Source organism: Schistocerca piceifrons, chromosome X (assembly GCF_021461385.2).
Source record: "Schistocerca piceifrons isolate TAMUIC-IGC-003096 chromosome X, iqSchPice1.1, whole genome shotgun sequence".
Lineage (NCBI taxonomy): Eukaryota > Metazoa > Arthropoda > Insecta > Orthoptera > Acrididae > Schistocerca > Schistocerca piceifrons.
Genome location: NC_060149.1, coordinates 608,081,647 through 608,103,163, shown reverse-complemented (window position 1 = coordinate 608,103,163; position 21,517 = coordinate 608,081,647). Strand labels below are relative to the sequence as shown.

The following is a 21,517-nucleotide window of genomic DNA, read 5'->3' as shown; positions in this document are numbered from 1 at the left end:
TAAAAAAAAAAAAAAACACATTGTCACTCATTGTCACTGGCGATTAACAGGCTTGAAGCTTGCAGCTAAGGTTTTGTTACCCTGTCAGTTAAAAAATAACGCAATGCATTCATCGCAAGTCTCGTTACGAACTAGAAATACACCTTTTGTACAGTGGGCAAGGGAAGGAAGAAATGACTTATAGCTTATCACAAACAGATGGTGTGTGCGTAAAATTAAACCGTGCATAAGCACAATACCGGAGTCACCGCGTGCGATGTCAGGGTGATCAGCGGACATAAGAACGGCATTTGAGTTCTGTGTGAATTTCCAGCTGTCGCATTTAGATTTACAGCTATTTCTAACTAAGGGCAAATACTATATTAAGTGAAGCATGACTTACTGCCGTCAAAATAAACATCAGTTATTTTATATAAAACATGTACAACATAAACAGACATTTAATGAAATGCGAACAGAGGATATGTAGGAAATAAAATTTTACTGTAGATGAAAGAAGCGGACAGTGCTTCCCCAACCCAAGTAAAATGAAGCCTTGCGGCCAAAGATCCAACAGGGAATTTTGAACTGAAATTGAGACTACGGTTGATTACTATGAACGCAAGAGACGAAGTCCAGTGATTTGTACTTTAATGCCCTGGATCTGTAAGCACTCGACGCATGAACACAGGCGCTGTAAGTGTAAGAGATTACACAAAGCAACAGTCGCCTAAGTATCAGCATGAAAGTCTGAAAACTTCGTGGTTGTGGAAGACATATGAAAACAAGCCATAACGTATAATTTCGCAGTCGGTTTATGAAGAGGTCGCGATAGTGGAACGTATAATTCAGTTTCTTATGGTTGGATTTAAGTTTTAGTACTCAGACAAGGGAATCGACAAAAGGAAAAATGAACACTATAATTAAACATCATCAATCGTTTGGAGCATTAAAAATATTATGGCAGTATCAAAGTCAACCTATTTTTGGGGGAAATGAACATGGGTTTTTACAAAAAGAAGTTTTGGTGTGAGATAGCCACCTTCAGTCATACTTATGGGCCTGTTTTATGACTGAAGGTGGATTTCTTACCCGAAAACTTCTTTTACTCTACACTTACTGCACAAGCACTAGGAATGCATAAATAAAATTATGGATTTCGTCACTAAGCTGCTCAAGTAACCTCAGCTACATAATATCCTAAAAATGTGTAAGAACTGAAAGAGCTCATTATTCAGCGTGAAAAGATTGCAAACCGTGTAAGAAACTCAGGCAAAAGCGACATTCTGGAGTGCCACTAACATCGTTTTTTACATCAATAAGACACACAAACTGATTTCGCCTCATATAAATAAAATTCTCTGAAATCCCACAATAAGTGACAACTCGGTCAACGCGAGATCTGAAGGGCAGAATTGTCAGCTACTATGGATGTGGAACGGGAAACTATTTACAATTGGGAACAACTGCTGCTGTCGTGGCTGTCTAAAGACTGAGGTGGATGAAATGTTGCAGTTGCGTGGTACAGTTGGTTATAGAGATACAGTCATAGAACAGTCTTCATGTCACGAGCAGCACGTGCCGCAGCTATTACGAAATGGAAGACTTCGTGAAGGATCGGGAACGAGATGTACATATGATAAGAGAAGGGAGAAGGACATAACTTATTTGACTCGCTGAATGATAATGACACTGGTGACTACTTGACTACTGCGGGCAGAACAATAGGCAGAGCGCACACAACGTTCACCAGCTGGCGAACAGCGCCGCTCGTGACTACCCACGAAAAAAAAAAAAAAAAAACAGCGTGGTGATGAATCGGAGAGGAGATGAGTGACGATGGGTGAAACGACGCGACAGAGTTCCGTAGGAGTAGGCACCTCTAATTGTGAATGCTGCTCATTTGGAGGATAAATATTTAATTTTTGGACTATTCCTAACACCATAACCTAACTACAAATAAACTGATGACAATCACATGGCCGAATATTACATTAAAATGCCTGAGAATAGACTTATCACTAATCTTAAAAACTAACTTTGGTAACGATAGCACTGACACAGCCTGTGTTGTTATCAAAGGTGTTTCAACATATCTGACGCTTTAATACTGATACATATGAGCCCAACTGATGGACAGAAAGGATGTAATGAACTTTATAGCAAGGTAATCCTGTTGGTGTTCACAACGTCTCGCTTTGGCCGGAAATGGGGTGTGGCCGGCACACCTCGTAAGCGAAGCTCTGAAATGCGACAGCAGAAAAAGAGGGCGAAATCAAGCAGTCAACAAAAAGCCATAGCTTAGAGTAGAGGAAAAGTGAGGACGTGTGGGTAGCATTTATGACTCTGTAAGGTTATCAGTGGTACTAAACTATTTAGCGAAATTGTTATGTGAGAAATTGGAGAAAGTCATTGTCATTAACTGCTAATTAGCGCTCACTAAAAAGAGAAAGAGAGAGGCTGAAGAGGGGTGTAGTTCTGCCGGCACACAGAAACAGGGACTCCGGATGTCACGACGAGCTGAATGCCGCCCCTCGAGTCTTCGGTAGAGGAATCGTCGACGGCGCGCTGAGTCGGAGAGCCGCTCGTTGAGCAAATTCGTTACCGTCATTTGTTTCTTCATTACACTGATTTAAGTAGACAATATTTACACGAAATGCACATGGACATCGAAAAAACACCAATTAACACCACCAACAACATTGATAAAAAATTCCAATAAAGCACACAGCAGTGTTGACAGCAAGAACGCAAGTTTAGTCTACGCGAATAAGCTTACTTATGGCAGGTAAGAGGTATTTATTTAACACTAGAGTTGTTGCCGTTGTGAGTGTCAGATTGTATGTACAGCGCTGGGACAAAACAACGAATGAGGACGGCGTGCAGCGGCGGCTCCTGTGGCTGCTGGCTGCCGGCTGCTACGTCGCTGCCACCACCGCCGCCACACGCCCTGTAGCTCAGCGTCACCTCTCCAGCCTCCCCCCTGTGGCTGAAATACGACAAACTTTTTGTTAGAGACGGTGGAATAACTATGAAATAATGTCATGAGTAGGGGGATTTGTAACTAAGCCCCACCCCCACAGCCACCAAATAACACATTACTAAATGCATTTATATTTTTACAGACTTCAATTTCCAAATTTCTCAGCCAACTTTCAGAGGAAAAGTATCACGAAAGCTAAGTGTCTCAAAAAGTGGAAAGTAATTTTAGAAAATTAAAAGCTATCCTTAATAATTTTCGCTGCATCCACACATTTCTGTGCCCAGTGGTTCTTCTCCTAACACTGGAGACATCATCAGAGGCTATAAACACTCAGATACTAGTTTCAAATCTAAACAGGTTCAGCAAGTCGAACTGTTTATACATATCTACGCAATAGTCAGGTCGTGACGTCATCAGACACCTTTGGAAGGTCGTGGAGTCGCACCGATCTGTGTCGTGGGGCTTATAGTGCAGAAGACGTACAGCTATTTGCATTATTTAGCACTGAGGCCACAGCTGTATTGGAGCAAAAAGATTTCGAGCTCAATGATTTACTACCCTCTCCCCCACCTGTTACTTTCAGTGTCATCCCTCCCCTCTCCGCCATTCATCTAGGCCAATCGGATAACGCATAAATGGTGGTATTTTCTCATATTGGCTGAGGCATCTGGGTTCCTCATCTTTATCACTATAATTTATTAGCCAGTCAGGACTATCCTTTTCCTCATTGCTATAATTTATCATCCTTATCACTGATACTTATTACCCTGCTGTCACCCTCCTCATCTTAATTAGGATAATTTATGTTTGACAGATATTTCATAGAACCTTCTACCTTACCACAATACTTTTTTACCTCTCCCTTTCCTTCTGTCACACCACTGGGCCACTTGGATCTGGTTGAGCCTTCCGGGTTGGCCGAGCAGTTCTAGGCGCTACAGTCTGGAACCGCGCGACCGCTACGGTCGCAGGTTGGAATCCTGCCTCAGGCATGGATGTGTGTGATGTCCTTAGGTTAGTTAGATTTAAGTAGTTCTACGTTCTAGGCGACTGGTGACCTCAGATGTTAAGTCCCATAGTACTCAAAGCCATTTGAACCAGTTGATCTGGTTGAGATAAGTCCTCCTCTATGACATGACAGCACACATGGCTCAGTCTAAAAGCGATGGGAAATTAAAGGAAAATACAAGTAAAATAGCTTTCATATTGCATGGGACAGTCAATCTAGTATGCCCACACTAGGAGACTGTAGCACATATACAGGGTGAGTCACCTAATATTACCGCTGGATATATTTCGTAAACCACATCAAATACTGACGAGTCGATCCCACAGACCGAACGTGAGGAGAAGGGCTAGTGTAATTGGTTAATACAAACCATAAAAAAATACACGGAAGTATGTTTTTTAACACAAACCTACGTTTTTTTTTAAATGGAACCCCGTTAGTTTTGTTAGCACATCTGAACATATAAACAAATACGTAATCAGTGACGTTTGTTGCACTGTAAAATGTTAATTACATCCGGAGATATTGTAACCTAAAGTTGGCGCTTGAGTACCACTCCTCCGCTGTTCGACCGTGTGTATCGGAGAGCACCGAATTACGTAGGGATACAAAGGGAACGGTGATGGACCTTAGGTACACAAGAGACTGGAACAGCACATTACGTCCACGTGCTAACACCTTTTTATTGGTCTTTCACTGACGCACATGTACATTACCATGAGGGGTGAGGTACACGTACACACGTGGTTTCCGTTTTCAATTACGGTGTGGAATAGAGTGTGTCCCGACATGTCAGGCCAATAGATGTTCAATGTGGTGGCCATCATTTGCTGCACACAATTGCAATCTCTGGCGTAATGAATGTCGTACACGCCGCAGTACATCTGGTGTAATGTCACCGCAGGCTGCCACAATACGTTGTTTCATATCCTCTGGGGTTGTAGGCACATCACGGTACACATTCTCCTTTAACGTACCCCACAGAAAGAAGTCCAGAAGTGTAAGATCAGGAGAACGGGCTGGCCAATTTATGCGTCCTCCACGTCCTGTGAAACGCCCGTCGAACATCCTGTCAAGGGTCAGCCTAGTGTTAATTGCGGAATGCACAGGTACACCATCATACTGATACCGCATACGTCGACGCGTTTCCAGTGGGACATTTTCGAGAAACGTTGGCAGATCATTCTGTAGAAACGCGATATATGTTGCAGCTGTTTGGGCCCCTGCAATAAAGTGAGAACCAATGAGGTGGTCGCCAATGATTCCGCACCATACATTTACAGTCCACGGTCGCTGACGCTCTACCTGTCTGAGCCAGCGAGGATTGTCCACGGACCAGTAATGCATGTTCCGTAGATTCACTGCCCCGTGGTTTGTGAAACCCGCTTCATCGGTAAACAGGTAGAACTGCAACGCATTCTCTGTTAATGCCCATTGACAGGATTGCACTCGATGATTAAAGTCATCACCATGTAATTGCTGATATAGCGACACATGAAACGGGTGAACGCTGTGACGATGCAGTATGCGCATGACACTACTTTGACTCAGTCCGCCGACTCTCGCAAAGTCCCGTGTACTCATGTGTGGGTTCATGGCAACAGCAGCTAACACACCAACTGCACCCGCTTCTCCTGTGACGGGTCTGTTACGGACCCGTTTGCGTGCTACGACTATACCTGTTGCCTACAGTTGGCGGTAGATGTTTTGCAATGTGCGGCACGTTGGATGCTCTCTGTCCGGGTACCGTTCTGCATACACCCTGCAGGCTTCAGCTGCATTTCGTCGACACTCGCCATAGATGAGTATCATCTCCGCCTTTTCAGAGTTCGAGTACACCATGGTCACAGTTTCTACAACACTACACTATCACAGACGTCTGGTAACACGGTGTACTACAGTTGGTCTGCGTGCGGAGACGAATGCAGAATAACAATAGCAGCAAGCGCTACATGCGGACACTGCGACAGCTAGACCAAACCACAACAGTGCACTACAGCCACACTCGTAAACACGGTCGTCATCGTAAACATGTCGCTGCAGACGCTGCTCGCCGACCGTGACCCGTGTTTGTTACAACACGCAACTGAACGTCGGAGGTTTCAAGCGTCAACTTTAGGTTACAATATCTCCGGATGTAATTAACATTTTACAATGCAACAAACGGCACTGATTTCGTATCTGTTTATATGTTCAGATGCGCTAACAAAACTAACGTGGTTTCATTTAAAAAAAACGTAGGTTTGTGTTAAAAAACATACTTCCGTGCATTTTTGTATGGTTTGTATTAAACAATTACACTAGCCCCTCTCCTCACGTTTGGTCTGTGGAATCGGTTCGTCAGTATTTGATGTGGTTTACGAAATATATCCAGCGGTAACGTTAGGTGACTCACCCTGTATATGCAGTCATCTCCAGGAAAAATCCTCCCACTCATTTGTTTAGTGCAAAGGGTCTGACATTCAGTTACGTCATCAGCAGAGTCTCTCTTGTAAGAAATGAATGTATTGGTGGGCTTCATATCAAGAACGTTTTTGAGTATAACACCTTCCTGATGGAATGGAATAATGCATATTTTTGACCCTGGAGTCTTTTTTTTTTTTTTTTTTTTTTAATATTACACGAGAGGTATGTATGTGCACACAGTTCCATATATTTGAAGTTAGGCTTTAAGCATCAGGTGTCACTGGTTCTTTAATAGTATTCTAACACTAGATGGATGGCAGTTACTGGGGGCGGGGAGAGGGGAGGGGGGGGGGGAACTGCAGTCTGTCTGTAACATATTATAATATTGTTGTCTAGAGGCATTATGCTTTGTGTGTAAGGCATTAATCATTAGCTGTAGGTGTCTAATGCACGTACACAACCCGCTACGTTGGTACAAATGATTGATGATGATTCTGAGCACTATGGGACTTAACATCTGAGGTCATTAGTCCCCTAGAACTTAGAACTACTTAAACACAACTAACCTAAGGACATCACACACATCCATGCCCGAGGCAGGATTCGAACCTGCGACCGTAGCAGTCGCGCGGTTCCGGACTGAAGCGCCTAGAACCGCTCGTCCACCGCGGCCGGCTACGTTGGTACAGTTTGAGGGGTAAGTTGATTCATTTGGGAGTAATTTGATACACTTTGGAGCAGGATGACACACTTTTGGGGCAAACTGATAACAGTTTGAGAGTAATTTGGTACACTTTTAGGTGCACTTCAATTTCCCGTTAGACCTGCTTTTCCGCAATTGGTACAGCTATTCCGAAAGGAGACAGATAAAGACATAAAACGTGATGTTTTTATAAAAGCAAAAGGTGAATGAGAATGAGGGGAGGATTACAACGAGGAATGTGGAGATTACGATTGAGAAGAAGATGATGATGATGATGATATTCACAGTTGGAAGATAGTCTCCAGTAAATCACCAGAAGATATCAACCATAATGAATTGGTGGATCTATTAGTATTCTTTCTGGCTTCAAAGGTGGGGCGCAATAATTCCGCATTCTGTCAAGAAGTGTAGACATTCAATCCTTTGTCGCCTATTCATGGTTTCACCATCCTTCAAACACTTTCCATATATGATCATCACAGAAGCATATGAACAGCAGACTATCTTTGCCGTTTCCAAAATGCTTGACCTGAGGCGCCATAAAAATCTAGCCCTCGTCAAAGTCGCTTATGTCAGTGGATTTCCCCATTTGCACACTGCGACATCGCTACATTGATTCCCCAGCACATCAGCTTCTGAATAAGTTCAACCTGCTTGTCCACTGGGTACAGTATTTTACTTGAAGGCATTAGCGAGATTATGACGTATTCCGAGTTTGAAACAATTTGGGTGATTCAAGTACCACATATGGGTCAAACATGGTAATCTGATGCTGTTATGGGCCGCCTGGGAAGAGCTGTGCAGAATAGTTTCCTGATAAAATTACTATAATAGAAGGAGCTTGCCAGATTTAGAATTGGGGAATCATACGATCGTAACTGGTGTCAGAGACTGGAATTCTTGTGACATTAATCTAAATGTCTTGTACGATAATCATTTAGAGCAGGTAGTTAAAGAACCAACGCGCCTGGTCAATGTCTCAGACCACCTAGAAACTAATAGATCCGATGACTGGGTGTTGTGTGATGTCCTTAGGTTAGTTAGGTTTGAGTAGTTCTAAGTTATAGGGGACTGATGACCATAGATGTTAAGTTCCATAGTGCTCAGAGCCATTTGAACCAAACTAATAGATCCGACCTTTCGAAGTAGTTAACGTCGACGAGGGATTCAGTGATCATAAGACTGTGATGGCATCAATGATTAAAAGAATGTTAAGAAGGGTAGGAAAATACACTAACGCAAAAAAAAATCGGAACACCGAACAATAATTAATGTAGAGTACATATTTCGGGGATACATTTTCCCACGTGACATATTTAAGAGATTAACATTGCAAGCTCACAGGTTAACTTAAGCGCGAGATAAGCCATTGAGAATGTAAAATGCTGGTATATTAATAACCGGTGTAACTGCCAGAATGTTGCATGCATTGTGTTGTAAAGGTGCCGGATGTCAGCTAGTGGGATGGAGTTGCATGACTGTTGCACTAGTCGGTCGGTTTGTGGATGACGCTGGAGTAGGCGTCTGATGATGTCCAATACGTACTAGATTGGAGACACATCTGGTGATCGAGTAGGCCAAGGCAACATGTCGACACTCTGTAGAGCATGTTGGGTTACAACAGCGGTATGTAGGTGCGCATTATCCTGTTGGAAAACGCCCCCGGACTGATGTTCATGAATGGCAGCACAATAGGCCACATCAACAGATTGACTTACAAATTTGCAGTCACGGTGCGTGGGGATAACCACGAGAGTGTTCCTGCTGTCATATGAAATCGTACCCCAGACCATAACTTCAGGCGTAGGTTCAGTACGTCTATCACACAGATAGGTTTGTTGCAGGCCCTCAAATGACTTTCTTCTAACCAAGACGCAGCCTTTACTGGCACCGAGGCAGAACCAGCTTTCATCGAGAAACACAACAGATATCCAGCCTGCCCTGCAATGAGCTATCTCTTGACATCGCTGGAGTCGCAAATGGCAGTGGTTTGGAATCAGTGGAATGCACGCTACAGGGCATCTGCCTCGGGACTGTCCTTGAAATAACCGATTTGTAACAGTTCGTTGTGTCACTATGGTGACAACTGCTACTGAGGATGTAGTATAGTGAGCTAAAGTTATACGCCGAACACGACGGTCTTCCCTCTCGGTAGCGTTACGTAGCTGTCAGCAGCCCGGTCTTCTTGCGACCGTACATTCTCGTGAACACCGCTATCAGCAATCACGCACAGTGGCTACATTCCTGCCACGTCTTTCTGCAGTATCGCAGAAAGAATATTCAGCTTCTTGTATCTCTATTACACGACCTCAGTGAGGTGTTGAGAATGGCGTGTTCGTCGCCTTAAAGGAATTCTTGATAAACGTCAACTCACAACACCCAGTCTGAAAGGTAACTAATGCTCACGACCTTTACGGCGTGTACTTACAGCAAACCTGATTTGCATCCTCAAAGTGGCGCTATTAGCACTACTCTTATGCGATTGGCGCAATATCTGAATGGAAATTATCTGTCAGGTGTGGAAACAGCCCTACCAACTTCTGTATATGTCGCACAACTCCTTCTTGGTGTTGCGATTTTCTCCCGTCAGCGTCTTTTTGCTCAGAAAGAGTGTCAGGAAACAAACTACAGAGTACCTGAATAGTCAGCATCAAATATTCAGTTCTAAGGACGTAGATATAAAGCGCAAATGGATAAAAGTCAGAAGCATCGTCCAGTACGCATTACAGAACTATGATCCGAGCAAGATTTTAGGAGATGGAAAACACCCACCGTGGTTCAATAGCAATGTTAGAAAGTTTCTGCCGAAGCAAAATGGAGCTAGGTAGCTTCATTATAGGTTCAAGCGAAGTCCAAACGTAGCCGACAAGTAAAAGGTGAGCAAAGTGAAAAAGAGCGAAAGGACAGTAATAAGGGAAACATTCAATGAAGTTGAAAGTAAAATTGGTTAACGGATCTGAGTTAAAACCCTAAGAAGTTTTGGCTTACATAAACTCAGTAAGTGGATCAAAATCATCTGTTCAGTCCCTCTGTGACCATACTGGCACCGAAACAGAAGAGAGAAGGCCCGAATTCGGGCTTCCGAAACTGTTACTGCGAGAAATTGTAATCATAGCACAAACGCCATAAAGGCAGATATTAAGATAGGGGGTCGCGGAATACAAATATAACTACATTAGCTTCGTAGTGGAAAGTCATCTGCATCTGCACCATATAATTCTACAGAGATTATGCGAAAGAACTTGCTCCCGTCCTTGCAGTTTACTATGGAGCGCTGGAGCAATAAAGCTGACCTAGTGATTGGATAAACCACAGGTTATTCTCGTTCTCAAGACGGGTCGTAGGACGGATCTACATAATTATAGGCCTATATCGTTGACGTTAGTATGTTGTACAGTTATGCAAAATCTTCAATGCTCCCGTTATGACATTTTTGGACGACGAAAATCTCCTCTGTAAAATCACACAACGATTGTGCAAAGAGAGATCTTGTGAACCTCAGCTCCCTCTGTTCTTCCACGAGATTCAGAACACTGTAGACATCAGCGCTCAGATTAATGCCGTATTCTTTGACTTCAGGTAGGCATTTGACACCGTCCCGCACTGCCGTTTAGTGAAAAAAAAATACCAGTTTGCCGAGTATCGGACCATATTTGCGACTGGGTTCAAGACTTCCTTCCAGATACAACTCAACGGGACAACGGGACAGAATCAACAGACGTAAAAGTAATTTCAGGAGAACCCCGAGGAAGTGTGGTAGGAACGTTACTGTTTACAGTGGCAGATAGTGGTACCAGAAGTATCCTCCACCACACACCGTATAGTGGCTTGCAGACAATAGATGAAGAGACACTGCCATCTTAATAGCGCCTGCCTGTGAATTCTGCACGCTGGTATATTAAGAAGCGTCCTACAGTTTTCCGCCTTATGAGGGAGGTCGAGGATCTGCGTCAAAGATAGTCACAGAATCGTCTGAGCCTCTGGTTTAAGCTTTCTATTCGGCTCCAATCCAAACGATTGCTATCGGTTCTGGGAGCGACCCTGCAAAACGCCACTAGAGCTTCCACCCCGCGCAATCAACTTCCTGTAGGGACTGAGCACGGCCTCCGAATTCAGACTTTTCAAGAAGATCGGTTCCATTCCCAACAGACGATGCGTTCCGAACGATTCGCGACCTCGCCACTCTTCGCCATTCACACTCAGGCGAATGTGGACGGCCAGGTCGAGCGTTTCGGAAGGCGCTTCGGTATCAGGTATCCCAGCCGATGCTTTCGTGCCGGGTGCCTCAGTGCCATTACAGCCCATTGCAGCTTCCTGAAGCCTGTCGACCGTGACCAGCGCAGCTTCCTAATGCTTCCGGACACTGATTGTTGCATCCGTACGTATCATACGCAATCCCTGTCCATCTTCATCCAACATTTGTCTATACAACAAGGAATATAACACTAATGTAAGCAGTTGTTACACGCAATCTAGCTTTTGCTGTCGCGCTACTTCTTGTTCTCACGACTCTAAATGAATGAGGAAATTTGCAGATACTAAAAACGTAAGCAACCAGTTGCAATGCCACGCCACTCTTAATTGGTAGTTGTGGAATGCCTGCAGCATATTTTACCTCCTGAAATTTTCGGATAGACACTTCAGATCACAACATAGGCATAACTGATAGGTTGCTGGGCCTGAACAAAAATTTTCTTAAGCCGTATGCGACGTGTCAGAGGTAGCCGGACGTATGTGAGCACGCGTGTCAGCTCGGCGCAGCAGATCGTAGGCGTAACGCGGCTATCCATTGCTGGGGCCTCAAACGGATGCTGCACTACGTCACGAGGCAAGTCGGGCTACCAGTATACATGAGCCCAGTTGGCGAACGTTGATTTATAAAAGACACTGGTTTCCCCAGCGATGTGAAATCCAGCCGTCATGGCAAAAACCTGCGTCTCTTCTAAACGAAGACTAAATTATAACTATGTGGTATAGTCGTAAGTCTGAAACTTGTAAGATACAGAGTGAACGTATATAGGCCTATTAAACTAGCACCTCGCGAGACGATTCCAGCAGAATAAACCAATGTTTTGTACGATTAAAGTTACAGAAACGAGTGCGATTTCATGTTGCACTTTACCCTAAATTATTATTATCAGTAATTACTTAAAAATGCATGATGGCATCCTGCCATGTGACACATCAAATAATGGGTCTCATCAAGCACTTGACTTCAATAGGAAAATTGTCCTAGTTACTACAAATGTATTTGAAATGTAAACTTTTCAATTTAGTTCTCATTTAATTAGACTCAAATTTCGCCCATGGCCTACTTGATACACCCTTCATAAATCAGCGATGAGGTTTGGCCGTGAGAATGTTAATTATCATCGCACAAATCTGTAACTTAACTAGAGTCTACTGGGAAACAGTTTTATACGAAGCAGGTTATCAACACATGCTAACCTATCATTGATAATTATTAGTGGGAACGATGCTTTTTCTTTTGGCAGTTTATAAAGTTAATGCGACTAGATTACAAATTCAGTAACTGGTAGTTAATTAACATCAAAGAGCCGCTGAAAAGGCCGTGAAAAGGCAAATCACATACACACATTTCCTTGCCAAACAAGTTTGCTTCACATCTTATGAGTAAGTCCGAAGTCCCACAGACTAGACACTGGATGCTTACTTAATAGTTTCTATGCTCCCATTGGAATACCACCATGAAATTTGGCACATGTGTATGACTGGCATGACTTTTATTTTCAAAACAAACAAACATATTGATTTTGAAATTTTCAGCTTTTTTATGAAAATAGTCAAGTAGCACACATTAAAAATCTTACAAGATGCTGGATAAAATGGTAGAAATTTTAAGTTTGGAAGTCAAATAGTTTCTGAAATATGACCGTTTTAAGGTTTCAAAACCTGACAAAATCACACAATTTTAGAAATTTTAAAAATTAATGACTCAGAAATGAATGGAGCAAAAAAACTTAATTTGCGATTTTTCTTGCAGAGAACTACTGCTATCAGTGTACAAAAAATTATCGAAATATAAAATGTGAAGATCCACACCATTCGTTGATTTTATACGGACTGACCCACAATAAATGTCAAAGAAGCACTGAAAAGAAGGTAAAAAGTCTCATCACATACATGCATTCCTTTGTCAAAAACTTTAATGTTAAGATATGAGTTTACTGTTTGAATTATTTTTCCGTTGACCACAGTTTGTATCTTTTTAGTGTTTTCACATCTTTTGATATACAGATGTTAACCCTCGCAACACCAACGGGTTTCAGGGTGGGTGTGTGTGTGGAGGGAGGGAGGGGGGGAGGGAGGGAATGGCACTTTATGGCTCTGAGCTCTATGGGACTTAACTTCTCAGGTCATCAGTCCCCTAGAACTTAGAACTACTTAAACCTAACTAACCTAAGGACGTCACACACATCCATGTCCGAGGCAGGATTCCAACCTGCGACCGTAGCGGTCATGTGGTTCCAGACTGTAGCGCCTAGAACTGCTCGGCCACTACGGCCGGCTGGTACTTTACGCTCACCGTTTGAAAATATTGTAATTTCGTGAGTTACTATATATTTTAAGATTTTGAAAAAATATATTTATGGTTCTTAATTAACTCTTTTACTAGACTCCATATTTTCTTTTAAATTCGTCATTTAAAGCGAACTCAAAAATTTATGTCCTAGGAATAAATATCATTTCCCCAGTGGATGTCACATTCAATATTTTCAGCTTTAGGATCTCAGTTACACATCAGTATCTCCTTAAATAGTATGTTCCGAGTAAAAATCAACAACAAAATACGAAATTTGCATTTTTAAAATTTTTTACAGTGGGCATAAAGTACCTCCCTGTTGCTAGTACACGTTACTGAAAGTGTGTTGATGTTGCTAAGAGCATTCTAAAAGATATTTTTAGTTTATGGTCTCCCCTTACACATCAGTGCGTCTTTAAAAAAGTGTGCTGTTGGTATAAGTCAACAGCCAATAACGAACTCTTTTTTCAACATTTTTTTGGTGGGCGTGAACTAAGCTCCTCCCAGCCTCCTTGGTAATGGGCATTACGGAAAATACGTTGGTATTGCTACGTTTAATAGCTAACGTTACTAAATTTAAGTAATTAATTATGTTCTAAGTCGACCACAGCTCAACTGCCGAGGTCGCGAGGTGGAGTCACTTCGTTAACAATTGAACCGCTCCATTCTAGCTTGCAGAAGGGAGTCAGAACCCTGAACCAGTCACTACCTTCTTTGCTAGTAACGACTTGGGTGACCAGAGCAGTGGTGTAGCTAACATAACTGACGCCCGACCCACGATATTTTATTGGTGCCTTCCGCCCCCCCCCCCCCACTCCAACTGCTCTGGGAACACAACGCTTTATTGGCTACACACCACTCCTTCCCCTTCCCCCCCCCCCCCTTGGCACAGCCCGCATAATAAGAGACACTGACTTCGAAAATTCCCTGAATTTTAATAGAATTTATTTCCTAGTTCGATGACTGATACGCTTAAAAATTAGATGAGGTAAACTATTTCAGTGCAGTTGAGCTTGATAGTAAAGCAAGGCCATCATTTGTAGATTTAATTTTGATGTATTAGATGAAAAATGACATGTCTTCACTGTTTAACTCTCCCATGTAGAATATGGTTTTCTTCTTTCCATCAACAGACTCTTTATTAATTTCTGTGGTGTGATTTGAACTGTTTATGTTTTTTGCGTAGGTGTGCTGCACAGTGAACAGCACGCTCAACACTAAGCGGGACTACTTTTACATTCTTATGATCCCTCCAGACTTGGGAAGGTGAGACGAGATTTTCTGCAGAGTCAGATATTGGTTCCGCAACCTCAAACGCTATCCAAGAAATATATCGATGGTAGGCAGTGAAAACCTCGTAACTCCATCTGTCTGTGAAAACATTGTAATTCCAGTAACCAGTAATTCCACCATCAAAAATATATTTGAAAGTACATGGATTTCTATAATCTGTCAGTAACTGGGCTTCTACATCACAGTTACACACTTTGTCTCTATCACTTTATGTATTTTTTAAGATACCGGTTTTGCTTCCCCTGTAAAATTTAGCAAAATGGAGTCCCGAGGTTCGCATTGCCTGCCATCGATATTTTCAATAGGCGGAGGGGCAAACCTTGTACATACTACATAGTAATATATCAAGGGCAGGTTGCCACTCAGATCTCCGCTTACATCGTCCATGGCTGCAGCTGTAAAATTCCATATTTGCCCATAATCTGACGGAAATATCTAGACAAGAATTATTTCCACTTCATTTAGACATATAAATCAGTTACCGTGGCGGATGTTGGCGATTGAGGCATTAATTTCCATTATGAGGGCTTCGAGCAGGGCACGATGTAAGAAGATGGAGATGTGTCAGCTATAGCTCTTATGTCCGTTAGATCTGCAACACACAAAAAATGCAACTTACGCATCACAATTAAGCAAGCAAAAAGATATTCTCGGAACTGAATATTTTGAAAAAGTTTTTTTTTCCGAACGCAGTGTGGATCAGTAACAGTGTAAAATGACATTTGCAGTTCTGTTATGCTGCACACCAACAACGTTTTTCTGGTTTCCTGTAGGAGTGGGAGGTACTGTCAGAATCGAAGTTTAAAAGCTATTTAGCTCAGTAGCTAATGTCATGTAATCTGTTCACTGCTTTTTTCTTTCCCTGGCTCTACATTATGTGTGTGTGTGTTTGTGTTTGAGGGCGGAAGGCGGTGGGAGGGGGGGAGTGGAAGGGTCTGCGGCGGATCGAGATTTGGGGGGTGGGGGGGGGGGGAGAGAGGAGGAAGGGAGGGAGGTGGTAGTGAATGTGCTCACGTGTATCTCAGGGGAAGGGGCTAATGTAGCCATTACTGTGTTTTGAGATTTATTAACTTATAGGTCACAGATATTAGCAGTGATATGTATGCATGCCCTTAAAATCGCTCCCTCCTACGTAACTTCTTGGGTCAAAATAACACACCGATCGATAACAGTAGCTCATCACACCTCACAGCTGTCAGTGTTAGTGTCTTTCCTGTTTTCCTGAGTTATGGAAGATAACTTTGTAGAATACATACATACAAAATAAACAATATCCATGATTTTTCAGCCCACTGGCAATTAACAAGATGTCATGAAAGGAAGTCTTAAATAACCTACTTTTTTTTAACCTTGCGTAACAGATATGTGCAGTTCAAGGACTATTTTCAGTAGTGCAGCATACGTACACTGCCTCATTCACTTTTGTAGTGACCTTCAAATATTTACCTTATTTAAAAGACTGCAGAGACGGAATCATAGACAAGAGGAAATCGTAAAAGTGCAGATCTGTGTAAAACATACAATTATACTATGCTGATTAACGTGATTATGTTGTTAGCTTCTGTCACACCTTGGCAGACCACATCAAATTATTCTGCTAAGATAAAACAGACGAATTAGTTGATGCACTTGAGTCATCATCTTATACCGATAAAAACAGTCTTGTAATACAGTAAACATTTTATAAGTAACAGTTATTAATAATGTATGCAGCAACAGTAGATAATACGGCATGAAAAAACATCAGATATCAAGAAATAAGTTAATCTTACCGTGAGATGCGCAGAAACATAAATCCTGCTCTTCTTAAAGGTGTCCAAACCTATCGTAATAGTGCTTTCTTTCGAAGAAAGCCGTCCAAGATTTTGTCTCTTTTTTTGTATGTAATGCATTTTAAGTCAACATTTAAGCAGGAACATAATGTTGAACCTAACATTGCTGGTATGCGCTAGAAACTGGAAAAATCGATGTAACGTTTAACATTTGAAATTTCAAGCTTATACATATTATCGCTAAACAGAACTCTCAAAGGTAACTATATTTTATCTGTAAGATTTCCGAGGCTCGAGATTACATTTAATTTGATTTTTTCCAGTAAAATGGCAAACAAACATGTCCAAAAAATTAAATGTAGGGGATAAGCTTATCAGTAAAGCGCCTAAGAAAGTATTTTAAACACATATGTACCTTTCCAAGGTTTTAGTTTATTTCCCTAAGAGTTGTTCAGTTCGATAGTAAGGGAATATTTTATAATTACGTTATCAAATCGGCGAAACTTACCAAAAATATCACCATTCCAGAAAACAGAATTAGTTCTGAGAGCTCTATTCAACTACACGTACATAGCTTACTTCCATCCTCCCAGTTGATATTCTGAAAATGACTTCGTTTATTAAAATTCTCACTATTTTCTATGCAATGCGGATTAAAACATATTTCTCTCAAAAAAGCTCGGCCACAATCATCTAAGAAAAAAACATGTTGTGCAGTAAGTCTGGTAAATCTTCGGTAGTGAATTCAGGCGACTTTGGACCCATAATTCACTTAAAAAAGAGTTTTCGGGTTTCTAATCTTGTAAGAACGCTGATATTTCACATTTCAGTAAATGTTATAATCTTCTAATTTCGTAAGAGATTAACGAGTGTAAAACTCAGTGAAATGTCTCGAAATATCAGCGCAGATATTTAGACAGAAAGCCAGGATCTCGTTACTCATTATTTCACACAGTGTGAAATACTGCTTGACATACAGAAGTGAGCTACTTACACGAGGCGTTGTCTGGTCCGAGGAGTCATCGCGGTCAAAGCTGAGCCGACATTGTCAGCTCGCCTGCACGAACAGCTGTGGTGGTGGTGGTGTGCGAATAATCTGGCAAGGGCTTACGCTACATGGGTGTGTGTGGTGGCTTTCTGTGATACTTGGGAGAAGGAATTTGGTGAGTGCCGTGCGAGAGCTGTCGGCGGGAACAGCTCAGCGTACGATGTGAGGAGTGGTTTGCAATGCCTGCTATCGGCGGGAACAGCAGGAGGATACAGTGTGACGAAGAAGGTTAGCGATGCCTGCTGTCGGCGGGAACAGTAGGAGGATACGGTGTGAGGAAGGAGGTTTGCGGTGACTGCTGTCGGTGGGAAAAGCAGGAAAGTACGATGTGAGGAAGAAGGCTTGCAATGACTGCTGTCGCGGGAACAGCTGGAGGGTACGAACTGAGGAAGGAGGTTTGCGATGACTGGGGTGCGGCGGCGGCGCTCGGCTATTTATCGCCTCGCTCCCAGTCGATCGAGCCTGCGCCGCTGGGGCGTCTGGGTCACCCCCGCCTTGCCCTGCCCGGGCGCGCACCCCCGCCGCCGCCCACCGTACGCCCACGCTTTGACCCGACACGTGCCGAATGTTCTAGAAAGGCCGTCCTGTTTGACCTCTGAGGGTGGGCGGCCACGCCCAGCGTCGCGCCCCTGCCAGCCGCTCCCAAACGTGACTACGCCAACGATTTTGCAAAGAGCTTCAATTTTCCGTACTGTGCTGGCTGCATTGGTGGGAAACATGCAGAGATATTTTGTTTAGCTGCAGGTGGCTCATTTTTTTAAAATTACAAACATGAAGTATCGTTGTACTTAATGCAGATGCAAATTATAGGTGTTTGATTTCGGCACAAATGGATGATTGCAGTTGGTCTTCAGAAATTTTTAAGACACTTTCTTAAGTCATTCCACATCTGAAAGAGACCAAAGGTCGGTAAAAGTTCACGAAAGCTACTATATAAATATTCATACGAGACGATGCTTTTACATTGAGGAGTGATACACTAAAATCAGTTTTTTCGTTTTCGCTATGGTAATTTCATCTCTGTAAATTTATCTTTTGTATTACTACATCTTTCTTTGCTGCAGGATAAATTGCTTTATATTTAACAAGAAGGAGAATATGCGCAGCGTCCCTTTTAAGGGTTCCGTACCTCAATCAATAAAACAGATCACTTTATTGTTCGTCTGTCTGTCCTTGTGTTAAAGACCCCTTTTCCGCAGAAACGGGTAGAGGTATCAAGTTGAAATTTATGTCAAATACCAAGGTCTACTATCACTTGGTGACTGAAACATTTTAGCTTCTAAGTTAATGCATTCAAAACATAAGGCGATTTATGCCACATATTTTGATACTCGCAAACTCTTTTATCAAAACCTGTAGATAACCTATCTTTATACATAATTAAGTTTGCACAGAACCTTCACAACGCGAGTCCTACTCGCACTTGTCCGGTTTTTGCATTATCGTAATATGTCGTGGATTTGATATTCCACAGGAAAGACTGACTTCGATACGCACGAATAGAATCTTCTAGCAATTCGTGGTTAGTGTGTTTCAGATTGCTCGACATGATCGAAAACTACCTCACAACTGATTTGCGCTTGTACATGTGTCCCTTGTGTTAGTAAATACATGCAAGCATACACAGTTTGTATGATTGCGCAACCTTACACAACAGAAATTCGATCAAGCGTCAAGCAGCTTGTACAGTCCTGATGATTGCGCAAATTTAATCTACACACCCTCAAGGGTGCTTGTGCAAAACGCTTGATCACAAATGCTTGTCAAGCATTCGGTTAAATGTGAAACCCCCTTAGCGCGACTCAAGTTAAGCCTGCACATCAGTCTGTGCATGAATTAAAAATCGTTTGCAAAAAACGAAGACTGAAACTCGCCAATTCCTGTAACATATGTAATACCTAAAATGCTCAATATACTTGGAAGATGCTAGCAAAAAAATACGTCAGTTCTTTTAACGTATGAAATAGCTAAATATGCGAGATTTACTTCATACTGACATCACGCAAAAAAATATGGTGTCGTTTCTCTGCTTATAGTCATGCTTTATATACCAATAAAATATATCTTCTGTACAGTTAACGTCCGCCCCCGGTAGCAGAATGGTCAGTGCGACGTACTGTCAATCCTAAGGGCCCGGGTTCGATTCCTGGCTGGGTCAGAGATTTTTCTCCGCTCAGGGACTGGGTGTTGTATTGTCCTACTCATCATCATTTCATCCCCATAGACGCCAAGTCGCCGAAGTGGCGTCAAATCGAAAGACTTGCACCAGGCGAGCGGTCTACCCCCGACGGGAGGCCCTCGTGACACGCCATTATTATTATTATTATTATGTACAGTTAACAGGATTACTCAACAGTTTATGACAGTTGAAAATCACTAAAATAAGCTACATTCTATTTTCGACAAAGATATTTGTTGTTGATTTTTTATAACATGGGTCACAAGTAATTTTTTTGTATCACAAACTGCGTTATGTGCTTTCTGATGAGCAAACAACTCGTCTTTTTTTTTTTTTTTCAGGGAACATCATTACTACACCAATGCTGCATGGCATTTTCAGCACTTTATCCTTGAGCATGTAGGGGCCAGTTTTTATATTAAAAAAGTTGTGAAAAAATCATCTATGTTCTTTAGTTTTCCTGTCACAACAACAACAAAACATTTAAAAATGCAGCTACTTGTTTCAATTAATCGGTGGTAGTCATCGGATTCTATATAGATGATTAAGAGGGGGGTTATCAGAGTCGAATCCAGAATTTTGGTCTGGGGGGGGGGGGGGGGGGTAGGGGTGGAGGGAGGTGGGGACAGATCTCAAAAAAATTTTCTATCACTGTGCCATCTCCAAATTCTCTAAAAGTTAATGAAAGCTTTTTCTCATAATACTAGCTGCAATAGCAAGTACAGCCCTTTTGGATTCACCTCTGAGAGGACACAATAAGAATCAACAGAAGTGTAGGCAGGCAGAAAGCAACAAGGACACCGTCCACCACCCACCCCTCATCCCCTGTCACCCACCCCTCCACCCCCCCCCCCCCCCCTAAAGCTCTCAGGCAAAGGAAAAAATACAGTGTAGTCACGTTTTTTCTTTCAAGAAATTGATTTACAAGTAGCTATTATGTAGGTTTTTAACTGGGTCATAACTGGAACTATTTTATGGCTGCTTACAAGTCTCCATTTGTCTTACAAATATTAAAATACTCCATATCTCCAAATGTAGGCCTCCCCCCCCCTCCCCCCCTCCCCTGTACAAACTATCATATTGGTGCCTTATCTCTTCGAACATGTCTACACAAGCAAACAGAACAGTCACTTATACAGCCTTTACAGTTATACTCATTAGAGTACCATAATATAATTTTAACATATTAATTAAAGCTATAAAAAGTTAAATATTATACAATAATTTTTAAATTTCGACATTTGTGATGAGGATGTGGGAGAAGAGTGGTTCATAGGCATGTGATGACATAGTTATATTCAGCAAGTAAATCATTGGATATGAGTAATAATTAAACATCCTAGGCCAGTGTAATAAAGGAGGAAATATAATTAGTTTCACATTATAGTTATTAGTAGAAATGAACATAATGTGCAAGTAACTATTTTCCTCCTCTTCTTAAAGTGTAGCCACATTTTTCCAGTTATCTGTTTTTGCTGACTTTTATTCAGGATCTGTTTCAGAATAAATAGAAAAAATTTATTTTTATCTAACTATCTAAAACACATGGTGAATATGCAGTAGCGTTAAAGAAAACTATCAGTGAATGTCAGGGCAATGGA

The 21,517-nt window shown here is 42.1% G+C and overlaps 1 long non-coding RNA gene across 1 annotated transcript; it reads right to left on the bottom strand.

Annotated features, from left to right (window-relative positions):
• Positions 1 to 1,798: 1,798 nt before the first annotated feature.
• On the bottom strand, positions 1,799 to 18,126 carry LOC124723075. The gene is made up of 3 exons (XR_007006495.1): positions 17,684 to 18,126; positions 15,400 to 15,509; positions 1,799 to 2,968 (listed from the first exon to the last, which is right to left on the bottom strand). It is a non-coding gene; the product is annotated as an uncharacterized LOC124723075 (long non-coding RNA).
• Between the last annotated feature and the right edge of the window lie 3,391 nt (positions 18,127 to 21,517).